General features: G+C 39.3%; 1 protein-coding gene across 2 annotated transcripts in view; it reads left to right on the top strand.

Moving 5' to 3' along the window:
• The window catches only part of zeb1b (zinc finger E-box binding homeobox 1b), a 61,462-nt gene that overhangs the window by 31,330 nt on the left and 16,409 nt on the right, over positions 1-13,723 (top strand). The window lies entirely within an intron of this gene.

The following is a 13,723-nucleotide window of genomic DNA, read 5'->3' as shown; positions in this document are numbered from 1 at the left end:
AAGGATTCGCAAAGTTTAAAGGACAAACGCGCACACAAATGTTTAACTTGTCTTAAAAATGTACTACACTATCTTTTTAAAGTGTCTTGTGTGCATGTGTTTGTGTGTGTTGGGAACTATCACAGGAAAGGTTGTGTTCGGAGTCACATTGACTAATAGAATTGGGTCAATGCGGATAGTTCAATACAAATGCTCCTCTCAAATGCTCTTATATTTCTATAGAACAACATTTAAGCTCTGTGTCGTATTAAAGCAAATAATGAACGTTTTGTGTGTGTGCACTTGTCTAGGTCAGAGATCCCATTAGTAAAGGTGAGAGGAAATTAGAGATCTGTGTTGTTTTACATTGAGCGATTTGTCAGTGTGCACATTGATTTCTGCCAGTGTACATCTTTCTCTTTCTCTCTGACACACAAGTCACAGACAAAGAGAAGCTTCAGTATGTCAATATATCTGTCCCTGGTGACATCATCTATCTGTCCGGTCAGCCATTTGATCTCTTTTACCGTAAAATACCCTATTTACTTTCTTTGTATACACATTCCTTATCTTATTATTCACTATTCATCGGTCCAAGCTATTCCAAAGAGAAAATTTTTTTGTGTTTTTAATCTGTCATGCATATTGCTCCGCCCCCAACCACCTGGCTTCATCCAATCCAATCTATAGCTGATGGATTCAAGCCAGACCCGCACCACATATTTGTCTTGTTGAATATCATGTTTCACTTCGAAATACAGTACAGTGTGTCACATTAGTGAAATAAAATGGGCTGAGGATGTTTTTTCATGTTGACTGTAAATAGTGCTCTGTGTGTGTATCTGCAGGGAGGCCGTTAAAATCTTGTGATCGGTGATCAAAGTAAAAACAGGACAACTGATCCTTGTCACTTCTTGTAATTAGTGACTATACCGACATCCGGGCACTTTTTTTCTCTTTTCCCTGTGAGTCTCAGCACACACACTTACACTCTCTCGTGGCTGGTTAGGTTAGATATATCTCGGCTGCCCGTGATTGTGTAAGTGATTGCTGTCCTGCCCGTTTAGTAGTGTGTAATGGAGCAGCACTGGATGGATCAGTGAGCTCCAGGAGACGGGGCCTCAACCCCACCTCACTGCCCGGGAACAAGACACCCTTCTGGGGCTCGGCCAGACAATAGCAGAGCTTAAAGAATCTCTGAGATTACATCGTAATGAATGTTTTTTTGTTTGTCACTTTTGATCAATTTAATGCATCCTTGATGAATAAAATATTAATTTCTTAGTTTGTCTTCTCAGGAGTGTAAAATTATTACCTTCGACCAATAACTGTGTCCAAAATTGTTCCTTGCCAACAGATAACTCTATTAATTGTGTACAAATTTCACTTCATCAATTTTCTGTCTCGCTTGCTTTGTATTACGTTTAATTCGGCGTTATATGAAAACCCATATCTGTCGACCTCTATAGTGTAAATAATTTTTGTGTCTTTACAGTCACCAGAGATCGAGTTGCATGGGTCTGTGAAGCAAACTGCCAGTGAAATTTGCAGATCTGTGCTTTTTCTGAGTGTGACGTGGGAGAGTTTCTGGGGTTGTTTTGTTGACTCATCCCTCTGCCTCCAGTGGGAGTGTTGTGAATATGTGTGTGTGTACGCCTGTGGCATCTCTTCACCTCTGTAAGTGTCAGGCTGTCTGAATGATCAGCTTTATGAGACCTGACCTTTAAATACAAGAGTCTGAGCAGCCCCCTCTCTCTGTCTTCCTTTCTCTGACCATGTGTGACAGGATCTGCCTCGGGCAAACTCTCTGTCCAGATGAATATGGACTTTGACAGCGATGCGTTGTCTTTTCAAGTCGTTAACAGTTTTTTTTCTCTTAACCGCTGTATCTACTCACAGCCCAATCTCTCGCATATCAAATGCCGCTGAATAATGTCATTTTGAATATTTTAGGTCGGAAAAAGAGGGACCGTTTATCTGTTTCCCCCTCCCCCATCCCCAGCGCCCCATTAACAAGAATAGTCATCCTTGCTGCAGACTTCACCTGTTCCCACAATCCAACAGCTGAGACTGCGACTGGGCCTCCTGTCTGTCTGGACCACAGAGCAGTTTAATCCGGTTTAAGGTGTTCTCAGCCTAGATGTGCTGCATTAGAGTGAGCAATTGAGAGAGAAAAGCACCAGCCAATCAAAATGCATTAACTAAAACTAAAACCATTAAAAATATTTTTTGGTCATTGAAATAAAATGTAAATATTAAACTTAAAAAATGTAAATGAATATTAGAAATGTTAACTTGGCAACTAACGGAAATGAGTTGAAATTGAAGTAATAAAATTACTAAATTTAAAACTAAAATAACATTTTAGATAAATATAATACAAAATAAAAAATGACAAAAGCACAGAATAAACTTACTAAAAATTTAAATGAAAACCAAAAATATCAAAATAAAAGCTAATTTAATATATATATATATATATATATATATATATATATATATATATATATATATATAAATAATGAAATGAGACTGCATCATGGCTGGAATCAATCAGCTCGGCCAAACATTATCCAGGATCAGAACTTTATCTTTTATAATATTTTTTTAACATGATTATGTTTTCTTCATAACAAAATATTCTGTCCTCTTTGTCTGACTAAACTGATGTGCTATTTGGGAAATGCCCTGCGTACACACACACACACACACACACACACACAGTGTGTGACTCAGACACGATTAGTCATTTTAAGAGCATCTGAATATATTTCTCTCTCTCTCTCTCTCTCCCTCTCGCTCTCTCTCTGTGTGTGTGTGTTTGTATGTGTTGGTTTGGATGTGTGCATAAATAAGTGTATCTATGTGTCCTGTTCAGTTTGGTTGAGTTAGTCAGTCAGACAGACTGTTCAATGTTTCGTCTAGACACCACTGCCTCATTCACTCATTCTTTTATTGATTATTTCATAGATTAAAACTTTTTGACAGTGTTTGTGTCCAAGAGAGTGAGCAGACACAATTACATCTCTGGAAAAACCACCAAACAGGGAAACTTGTACACAAAGGAACATTTTATAGCTCAGGAGGATTAAGTGTTCGCAGTTATTTTTCATTGAAATATCAACTTAGTTTCAGAGTTTTCTCCCCCTAAAATTCTAATGCTTAAGAGAAATAAAAATTATAAATATGATTATAAAAATGTTTATATGGAAATCTATAGGCCTATAATATTTGGTGGAGAATGTTGGCAAATCCAAGCACAGTTAGAGAAAGACATGAAAGACGTGTCAAATTCTCAAGAGAAAAATAAGTTTCCATTAGCTTTCTATTTGGAACACACTGCTAAACAGTAAAGACACTTAAAGCATATAATTTGTGACTTAAAAAGTATTTTATTTATTTATTATTTATTCTTTCAGCTACCAATAAGAGTTTAGTAGTATGTATATTCTGATTATATTCTGTTATTCCCATTTAACCATATTTAAACCATTTAACCATTTACCATTTAAAACCACATCACAGAATTGTTCACACTTTCCCCCCAGAACAAATGCAGAAAAAGCCAGTGGATTGATGACTGAAAGAATAAATATACATTTAACGTATATATCTCATCTGTTGCATTTGAGTGGGAGAGAGAGAAATCCCCATTTCCTGTTGACACAGGTGTTTGGTCATGTCTGTGTGTTCTCATACAACAGTTTGGTGCTTTCTTGTGTTCATTTTGGTAGGGTTACCTTGACGACGGGACTTTCCCACCCTAAACAAAGTATTATGTTAGCGTCTAAATCCAGGGCACTGACCATGGGTGGCACTGAACCTCTGTCTGATCTGCTTATGAAGACGAGTGTGAGGATATGAGGGAGGCAGATCTGATGGAGGGACGAGTGGGAGGAGAGAGATAGAGAAGGTTGTGAAACTGTACGAAGGAAGGTTCAGGTTAGTGAACCATATCTGCAGGTACAAGACTGACTGACTACTCAGCAGGCACAACAGATGTTTCCTCTTTATATCTACAGACCGGTGAAGCACAAACACACACACACACACACGAACAGACACAAAGTCTAGCACTGCACAGACACAGAGCAGGCTCTGATAATGCACGAGTGCCACAACATACCGCCCATGCTTTCACTAACAGGTAATGCACTGCCATGAAACTCACACTTACCGGTATAACTTTTTCTTGGACTCTTAGTTTAGAGTTTTCAAATTAGTCCACCACATGTATTATGCCTGTGAATGGAGTCGGTCTTACCTCAAATGTAAACATGCTAAAGTAAGAGCTGACGAACTGAAGCTGTGTGGTCTGTTATCATAGTGCAGGTATGACCACTCTCTCTGACCTTATTTAGAAGAACCCAGTTGCGCTGAGCAAGATTAGCTCAAAATACACTCACATACTCTCATGTGAAGGCCAGACACACCTCATGAATTCTCAAAGTCGCCCTTGCTCAAGCACACACACACACACTAACATGCATGTATTCCTCGCTATGCATTCCTTCTCTTAGCACATCAATGTTAACACTTTTATCACTCATATGAACCTGCAGTCAAGCGAAGTGTACATTAGCAATGTGTTTGTGCTTGACATGCACTCTTCTTCAATGAATATAGACAGCCTGCTGTGGCTAATTAGCTTCTTAGCATTGGCTGGATAATGATGCACTTGTGAAGTGACGCTCTTATCAGGACAAGTGGCGCCACCGCCATTCATGACATGTGTGTACTGACTCCCAGAGGGCAGGAAGTGGGAAGGAAAAAATGGGAAAGCAAGGATAATGAGATGTAGGAGTGTGAATATTATGTACTTTCAGTTAAGTTGCAATGCATCTGTAGCCTAGGTTGTGCCATGTTGCTCTTGTAGGAAACCGGTTTGAATATATACCACTTTGACTTGATCTTCTTTCAATAGGGATGCACTCTATTGGTCACTGCTTGTATTTAGTATTGGAGATTTAATTTTAGACTCTTGTTTCAACCTGTTTTAGGTTTTTGATTACTTTTCTGTCTTGAAGTTCTAACTTGAAGGATGGTTTAAGTACGCTGCCCACTTAAGAGCACATATACCACATAAACATAAGATAGACATAAATAGTCTCGTAATGTAGTGTAAAATAAAATTATTAATAAAAAAAGATATATTATATAAATATATATAATATTTATTATACACTCACATAAAGGATTATTAGGAACACCATACTAATACTGTGTTTGACCCCCTTTCGCCTTCAGAACTGCCTTAATTCTACGTAGCATTGATTCAACAAGGTGCTGAAAGCATTCTTTAGAAATGTTGGCCCATATTGATAGGATAGGCTCTTGAAGTTGATGGAGATTTGTGGGATGCACATCCAGGGCACGAAGCTCCCGTTCCACCACATCCCAAAGATGCTGTATTGGGTTGAGATCTGGTGACTGTGGGGGCCATTTTAGTACAGTGAACTCATTGTCATGTTCAACAAACCAATTTTGAAATGATTCGAGCTTTGTGACATGGTGCATTATCCTGCTGGAAGTAGCCATCAGAGGATGGGTACATGGTGGCCATAAAGGGATGGACATGGTCAGAAACAATGCTCAGGTAGGCCGTGGCATTTAAACGATGCCCAATCGGCACTAAGGGGCCTAAAGTGTGCCAAGAAAACATCCCCCACACCATTACACCACCACCACCAGCCTGCACAGTGGTAACAAGGCACGATGGATCCATGTTCTCATTCTGTTTACGCCAAATTCTGACTCTACCATCTGAATGTTTCAACAGAAATCGAGGCTCATCAGACCAGGCAACATTTTTCCAGTCTTCAACTGTCCAATTTTGGTGAGCTCTTGCAAATTGTAGCCTCTTTTTCAAATTTGTAGTGGAGATGAGTGGTACCCGGTGGGGTCTTCTGCTGTTGTAACCCATCCGCCTCAAGGTTGTGCGTGTTGTGGCTTCACAAATGCTTTGCTGCATACCTCGGTTGTAACGAGTGGTTATTTCAGTCAAAGTTGCTCTTCTATCAGCTTGAATCAGTCGGCCCATTCTCCTCTGACCTCTAGCATCAACAAGGCATTTTCGCCCACAGGACTGCCGCATACTGGATGTTTTTCCCTTTTCACACCATTCTTTGTAAACCCTAGAAATGGTTGTGCATGAAAATCCCAGTAACTGAGCAGATTGTGAAATACTCAGACCGGCCCGTCTGGCACCAACAACCATGCCACGTTCAAAATTGCTTAAATCACCTTTCTTTCCCATTCTGACATTCAGTTTGGAGTTCAGGAGATTGTCTTGACCAGGACCACACCCCTAAATGCATTGAAGCAACTGCCATGTGATTGGTTGATTAGATAATTTCATTAATGAGAAATTTAACAGGTGTTCCTAATAATCCTTTAGGTGAGTGTATATTATATATGTATAATATATCATATTTATATAAATATTATAAAATATTATTATAATATTTTCTAAATATACATTTTTATATTTTAGAGTGCAACTGTAATTTGCAACAGTAATATATTTCTGACAAATATTTGACTGACAAAAATAAGTATTTTAGCCTGTAACTCCTTGAACTCTACTTCTACTTTTTTTGTTTTTCATTTCAGAAAGCAAACATTTTTCATATTTGTTCATACTAAATTAAGTAGTTGATCCTTCACATTACTGATTTTAATTTATTTATTTATAGCCAAAATATTAGTCATTTTTCTTAGATTTTTATTTTTAGATAAAACATTTTTTTATCAGACTGTGACATGAAATGAATTATCAGCTCATTGATCTCTGCCAGAATTTTTATATCAGTGCATCCCTGTTTTTCCCATCTCTCTTCCTCTCTGACATCACGAACGGAGACTTACATCACATGAATGCTAAATGCTTTACAAATGGGGCCATGCTGTGTTCCATCTGCTTCTGTTGCCTCGATGACATCTCCTAGGGAACAGGTCGCCCCCTACAGCCCAGAGCAGAGTGTGCAGCCCAAAGCCCAGCCACTGAAAACAGAGAACAGAAACATAATGATACAGGCCGCATGTGGAATCCGAGTCTTTCTCTGGAATGGGTTTGCACACTCCCCAGACGCACAGAGATGTGTGCGGTGACAGGCTTTTGTTTGATGTAATGGCTCTGTCTTGTTGTGGTTAGAGTGTGTGCGAGAGAAAAAAATGCTGGGTGGGGATGTGGTTTGAAGCCTGTGACACACTGTGTGTGTGTTTACCAGTGAAAAAAAAAAGAGTTTGTGTGTTACAAAGGATTGCCAGTCAGTCAGAACATGCATGGTCCAGAAGGGTTTACTGCACTTTTCTAGTTCTGCTTTGTTATTTTTCAGTTTTCGAAAAGAAAAACAGAAAAGTGTGTGTTTGTGTGTATTGAAGCTTTGGTTTATATATAGCTCAGTTCTAGCGCAGGGTGTGTCTTCATTCCTCCAACGCTGCTGTATGGATACATTCTTCACACTATCACAAATCCAGCTATGCGTTATACAGTTATTAGAGCTGCTACTTTACAAATTTTACAGTTAATGACAGGAACATCCATCAGGATCCATTCACTCAGCAGGTTTGATTTCCCATCATCCTCTTCACATGTACTCGTATTACAAAATGGCTTGTACAGGGCTAACAAGATTTTCGCTATGCGGTTCTTAAAGAGTTCTGAGTGGTTGCTAAGGTGTTGCTATGCTGTTGCTTTTCTGAGTAGTTTTAGTGAGTCGCAGTGAGGTTTCTAAAGTTTTTCTATGTGGATTCTAGGTGGTTGCTAAGGGGTTGCTATGCATTTACTAGTGTGTTTTGGTGGGTGCTAGTACTATGCAGTTAAGATGTTATGCAGTTAAGACGTCCATATGCAGCAGATAGAGTCTACTCAGTGGGTGTTCAGGCATTGCTAGGTGGTTGTGATCCCGATCTAAACTGATTTGTGATGCTGCCTGAATCATAATGACACCGTGTTCATTCGTTGGCCAGAGGAGAACTGGCCCCCTACTGAGCCTGGTTTCTCCTAAGATTTTTTTCTCCATTCTGTCACATGATAAAGTTTGGGTTCCTTGCCACGGTTGCCTCTGGCTTTCTTAGGTGGGGACACTTAATATTCAACAATATTATTGATCTGACTTTACTGAACTGAAATGAGCTGGACGACAACAGACTTTTTTCTGCAGAACTGCTTTATAGATGAAATGAACTAATTCAGTAATGGATGATCTTTACAACGGAACTGAATCAACACTGAACTGACTTCATCTGAACAACAGCCAAAATGCATCATTTTCCTGTTATCACTGTAAAGCTGCTTTGAAGCGATCTGTATTGTATAAAGCGCTATATAAATAGGTGACTTGACTTGTTAGAGTGTTCTTGGTGGTTGAACGTGATTTCACCAAGTGCAACATGTTCCTGAATCAACATCTTTGTTGATCCTGGAACAACATTTCAATCAACCAATCAGATTTGAGGGACAAGTTTAAACAACCAGGGCTAGGTGCTTCTACATCGGTGTCATTCACCTATCATTTCCCTCTGATTTTAGGGATAAGGGTTAGGTTTAGGGGTAGGGATAGGGTTAGGACAAAACTTTCAGATACCAATGTTGTTCCAGGGTCAACAAAATATGTTGATCCAGGGACATGTCTTTTACGGTGACTGTTCTTGGTGGGTGCTAAGGCGTTCCTAAGGCATTGCTATGCAGTTGCTAGGGTGTTCTTGGTTGGGGCTCACTGCTCAGGCATTGCAAATGTGTTCTCTGTGGTAGCTAAGGCATGAGGTTGCTAGAGTTTTCTTGGTTGGGTGCTAAGGTGTTGCAAGGGTGTTCTGGGTGGGTTCTAGTAGGTTGCTTTTTGCCCCAAATCAGATTTCAGTACATGAATGAGATTTTTTTTCATCTGTTTAATCATTTGAAGTATCGCATCAGAAACGAGAGATGGAAACACTTTTTTTTTTTTTAAATCCCTTAATTCGCAAAAAAGTTTTTATGCTCGCTTGATGTGGTTTTTGACTTTTGAGAAAAAGAGTTCTTGTAAATAATGGGAGATGGAAATGCATTTGCCGAATAAATTCTGATGTATCAAACACTAAACCCATGTGACTAACCGGCTGTTTCCGCTTATGGTGTTTTATTTACTGTTGGTTACTGGGTTACCAATACCACCATCATCCGCTCGAACAACTTGATGGAAATGCTCCTAATTTGCATTTGTTTTTCTTTTTCTTTTTATTACTTTGAAAAGATTCGCTTCATGTTTGGGTGGAAACCCAGCTATTGTCTGTCAAATCAAACAAAGTAACAGCACACCTATCCTCATCAAAATGATGATCTGAGCAATCAAGTTCTAGTCTAGTTGCGCACCAAAGTTATACTTATAGGTTTGTTTAAATCGCTAAAGCTATGTGAGCAACAGTAACATGCACAACTAATTAGTCTTTGCAGTTGAAAAGCAACAGTGCAGTATGTTCCTGTTGTAATGAAGGTTTTTTTTTTTAAAGCCGACACAGCGATCTGTCGTTATGGTCCAGCCACTCAGGGAGAGTGTTATGATTGGACATTCCACGCATAGCTTCTCTCACCAAGGTTGGAGGAGCGAACTAGAAGCTCTCTCACTCCTGGACGAACAAACGAGTGAAAAAACCCAGCTATTCATTCTTACTGTAGCCTCCTTCTAAAACAAACAGCCATTCTCTCGCCGCAAAGATAGCTTTGGAAAAAAAAACATGTTCATAAGCTCTAAAGGCAACTGTGTTTGCAATGGAAACCCAATTATAGGCCATTAAGGCCACCTCGTGTTGTAATATGTTGGTTCGGGCAGACTTACAGGTATACAACCAGTTACTTTCCATACAAAGCACTGGACTTTGGGAGGTAAACGTGGCTGTCGCTGTGAAGAGGAAAGCATGCTGTAATTTACTGCTCTTGTGCCCCCCTCAAGATCCCTTCATTGGTGATAAATCCCATGAACAGAATCCTGAGCGAGGTATCAGTGTGCCCCAGTGATTATTTTCTAACACCACAGGCCACAATGATTAATATGTTCTGCAGAGAGTGTTCCAGGAGAGAGACACTCCTGAAAGATTTAACGCACTGTTTGTTCTCTTAGCACATTTGATTCTTACTGGCTAATTCTATGTATCTTCTCGGAATAGCAAACTATGCAAAGGTCGGATATGTTTTTATTCATGTACCTTATCGTTGTTAGATATTAGAGATCGGTATCGGTTGTTATAGTATAAATACCATCCAAAAATGTGGTAAGATACACACACACACACACACACATCTATATTATCCCGTTTTTACATTTAGATTACCTTTGCACTCATCTTATGCTACCTTAAAGTTAATCTTTAAAACCATTTGAATTTTAGTAACACTGTAAAATATAATAATTTGCAAATATAAATTAATATTCATTGTCATACTGTACATTATAATATTTTGACGCCTAAATTCACTTGTCATTTAAAATGACAGATTTTTGTTTTTAGATATTAATATTAATATCGGTGTATTGATAGATTTGTTCATTTTGAACCAGCAACATGTCTTACTTGTCTCAATCACGCCATGCTTGTGCTTGAATAACCTCTACATAGAGATTGAGAGGGCAAGTAGCAGATGAGAATGTTGTTAGTGGCAAAGACTCATGGGAAACCTGCAGCTCACCTTCCTAAATGACAAATCAATAACTCTTGTCTGCCTCAAAGTCTCATCTGTCTTTTATCTGAGCTGAAGTTTAGAGGGAAGAAAGTTCAATTCATTATTTAAAGTCTCTATATTTGATGTACTATACTGCTAACAAGCAGTTGACCTCTACCCAGGTCAGTCAGTTTGTGTATATGTGTACTCATTTAGGGAACTTTTTAATGGGCATTTATCTATCTGTGCCTTGACAGATACCACTGCAGTGCCCTATTAAGTGGTCTCAAACATGTTTGCTTCGGAGAATCACCTGGAGTTCTGGGAATACAGGCTTTATCATGCAGGTAGCCTACAGAGTAGCAGATTGGAGTCCAGTTTTTGCCCAGTCAACATATCACCTCACTAGGTTGATTGTAAAATCCATAGTTGAGGCATAGCTGGAAAACTGATTGACCTGTAGGAATGTAGACTCATTAGGCTAATGGTTTCATAGGCTGACTTGACATATTCATAGTGCTGTGCATGCCGGTAACACATGCAAAGACCATTGAATGTTTCGGTGGAATGTCAATGTTTGTATTTGGACAAGTGTGTGGGATATTTTGAGAAATATTGTAGGAAGTAGCCTACATTTAGCAAGCAACTAAGTAATAGTAGAGCCTTGGCCTGGTGGCTAGCGCACATGCTAAAAATACAATGAGCTGTAGTTCAGTATCCCTTTCCGTCATCATTTCCTGTTCTTTCTCTATCACAGGGTTTTGAAAAATATGTTGATCACCTTGTGAGGAACCTTCTTCCTAAAATATAAAGGCAGTTTTTATCAATTACAATCCATATACACTACAAGTTTTGAAAAAAAAACTCATGCTAACCAAGGCTGCATTTATTTGACCAAAAATACAGGGGACACTGACCTCTAACCTCTCTACTTTAAAGTATAGATGTTGAATGTTTTATGCTGTCTTTTGTGCTTTTTTATTAAGGACAGTTTGTTCTTCCCGTGCCTTCACACCATTTTAGTTTACAGCTCCAGCATAATGTGTGCTATTCTTTTCTCGGTAAACCGTTTGTTTAGTCACTTTTCCTGTGTGTACCTCCTGAAGGCTGTAATGAAATCTCTCATGTGGAACGGCGGAACAAGGCTCGTGGCTGTTTGTCATGGATCATTCACAGTGAGCTCACACACTCTCTGCTGTCCCTTTACTTCTGTCTTCTGCTGACTAGCCGCACCGTTTGCTTCCCTTGGCTGAACAGCCTGATGGGATTGGTAGCATCTCCTTCACAGTACACCGAATTGACTGTTGTGGTGATCCGTGCATCACTCGGATAGGTTTGACAGAACTTGTGGTTAGTGAGCGATGGGTCTATCTTCATGATTGTGATTTTTTTTTTTTTTCATTTTGCTATGGACAGCATTTTTCAATCACGGCACACGTCGAGACTCTACTTTCAGGTACATAGACATGGCAAAGGTCTTTGCTGTGATCCATGACCTTAAAACCAAAGATGGAGTGTGAGATATAGAGAAAGAAAGAGGTTAAGAGGTTTGTACATGCCCAGAACAGGTGGAGAATCAAAGTACAGGCCAGAGAAATAAAAGAAGATTGAGAGTGTGAGAGGAAGAGCGATAGAGAGAGAGAGAGAGTTGGTTAAAGAGTGCAACAAAAAGCACAAAATCAGCTGAATGTAAATGTGCCAGATAAGCCCGGTAGAAGAGATATTGTGTGTGCGTGTGTGTGTGTGTGTGTGTGTGTGTGTGTGTGTGTGTGTGTGTGTGTGTGTGTGTGTGTGTGAGAATCTACGGCCAGCCCCTCTGCTGACTTTGCTCCTCTCAAAGGAAAATTGATTTGGCCAGAGAGAGGTACTTAGATGAGTGGAAAAGAAGAATGACGGAGAGCGAGAGAGCGAGAGAGAGAGAGAGAGAGGAGGAGGATGGAGAGGAAGGCTCTTCTACATAACTATTTCTTTCCCTGCAAAAAGTACACACCTGCTGTGTATGGTCAACAATGATTCACATATATTACCATGATAATTACTCCCAGTCTTTTGTGTCACGTATATTTAATGTGTAAATATCTGTATTGGAAAATTAGCTTTTTTCTACCAATCAAAGAGATAGATCACCCAAAAATTCTTGCATAATTGACTTACCTTCATATTACTCCAACGACTTTCTTTCTTCTGTGGAATATAAAAGAAGCTATCTTGAAGAATGCTTCAACTGTTTGGACCCCGTTGACCATGAACACACACAAAAAAAAAATGTGTTCCTCAAAAGAAAGGCTGACATAAGGGTTAGTAAATGATGACAATTTTCAGAATAACAGTAATACAGATTCCTCAGGTGGCCACAAACTCTACATCCAAGATATATAGAAGTGCTGGATGTTTCCTGTCACTGTGTTTGAAACTGTCTTTCTTTTAGCTGAATTTATAAATCTGAGCATCTAACCTCCTCTTGATTTATGCATGCTCCATTAGAGGCCTTGTCCTGCCAGCACTTACCTTTAACGAATGAGAACTTGTTGGGCGAGCTTACCACTCCGTCATCCGCTGTTTTAATAGAATGTCAAATCACACTTAGCCTAGCATGCAAACACATACATTACTAATTAAGGTCGTCTGGCCTGTTACAGAAAATCAATGGTGTTTTAGCTCGATCTCTCTTTCTTTTTTCTGTGCTGCTGAAATGGAGGTCAACCAGTCCCTCATCTCTGTGAAAAAAAGTAAACAGGCATTTAAACGTTACAAAAGGCCTTTTTTCCCCGATTGCACACCAATAAAAAGACATGTTTCTTGTGTTGTATGGTAAATGATCTCACTATTATAGCACCTTGATCGTCATTTCACATTTGAGATGATATGATAACAGTGTCTGACCATGTCCACACTGAACCGTTTGGCCACAAACGGTTTTAACACAAGCCATTCTGATTTATTGATTCAATCTCGAGTGATTCTTTGTCTTGTTTCATTGGCTCACTGAAAGACACAGGAACTGCTCCACTACTATTTGGTATTTAATTGAATTATTCCCTTAAGTACACTTCATCTCTCTACATCTCTTCAGTCATCTCTCCCGCTTCAACAATTGGCTTCATCTGAGCT

This window comes from Rhinichthys klamathensis, unplaced genomic scaffold, assembly GCF_029890125.1.
Source record: "Rhinichthys klamathensis goyatoka isolate OS25496 unplaced genomic scaffold, OSU_Roscu_1.1 h1tg000121l_1, whole genome shotgun sequence".
Taxonomy (NCBI): domain Eukaryota; kingdom Metazoa; phylum Chordata; class Actinopteri; order Cypriniformes; family Leuciscidae; genus Rhinichthys; species Rhinichthys klamathensis.
The sequence above is the reverse complement of the archived record's forward strand: the minus strand, read 5'-3'. Positions and strand labels throughout refer to the sequence as shown.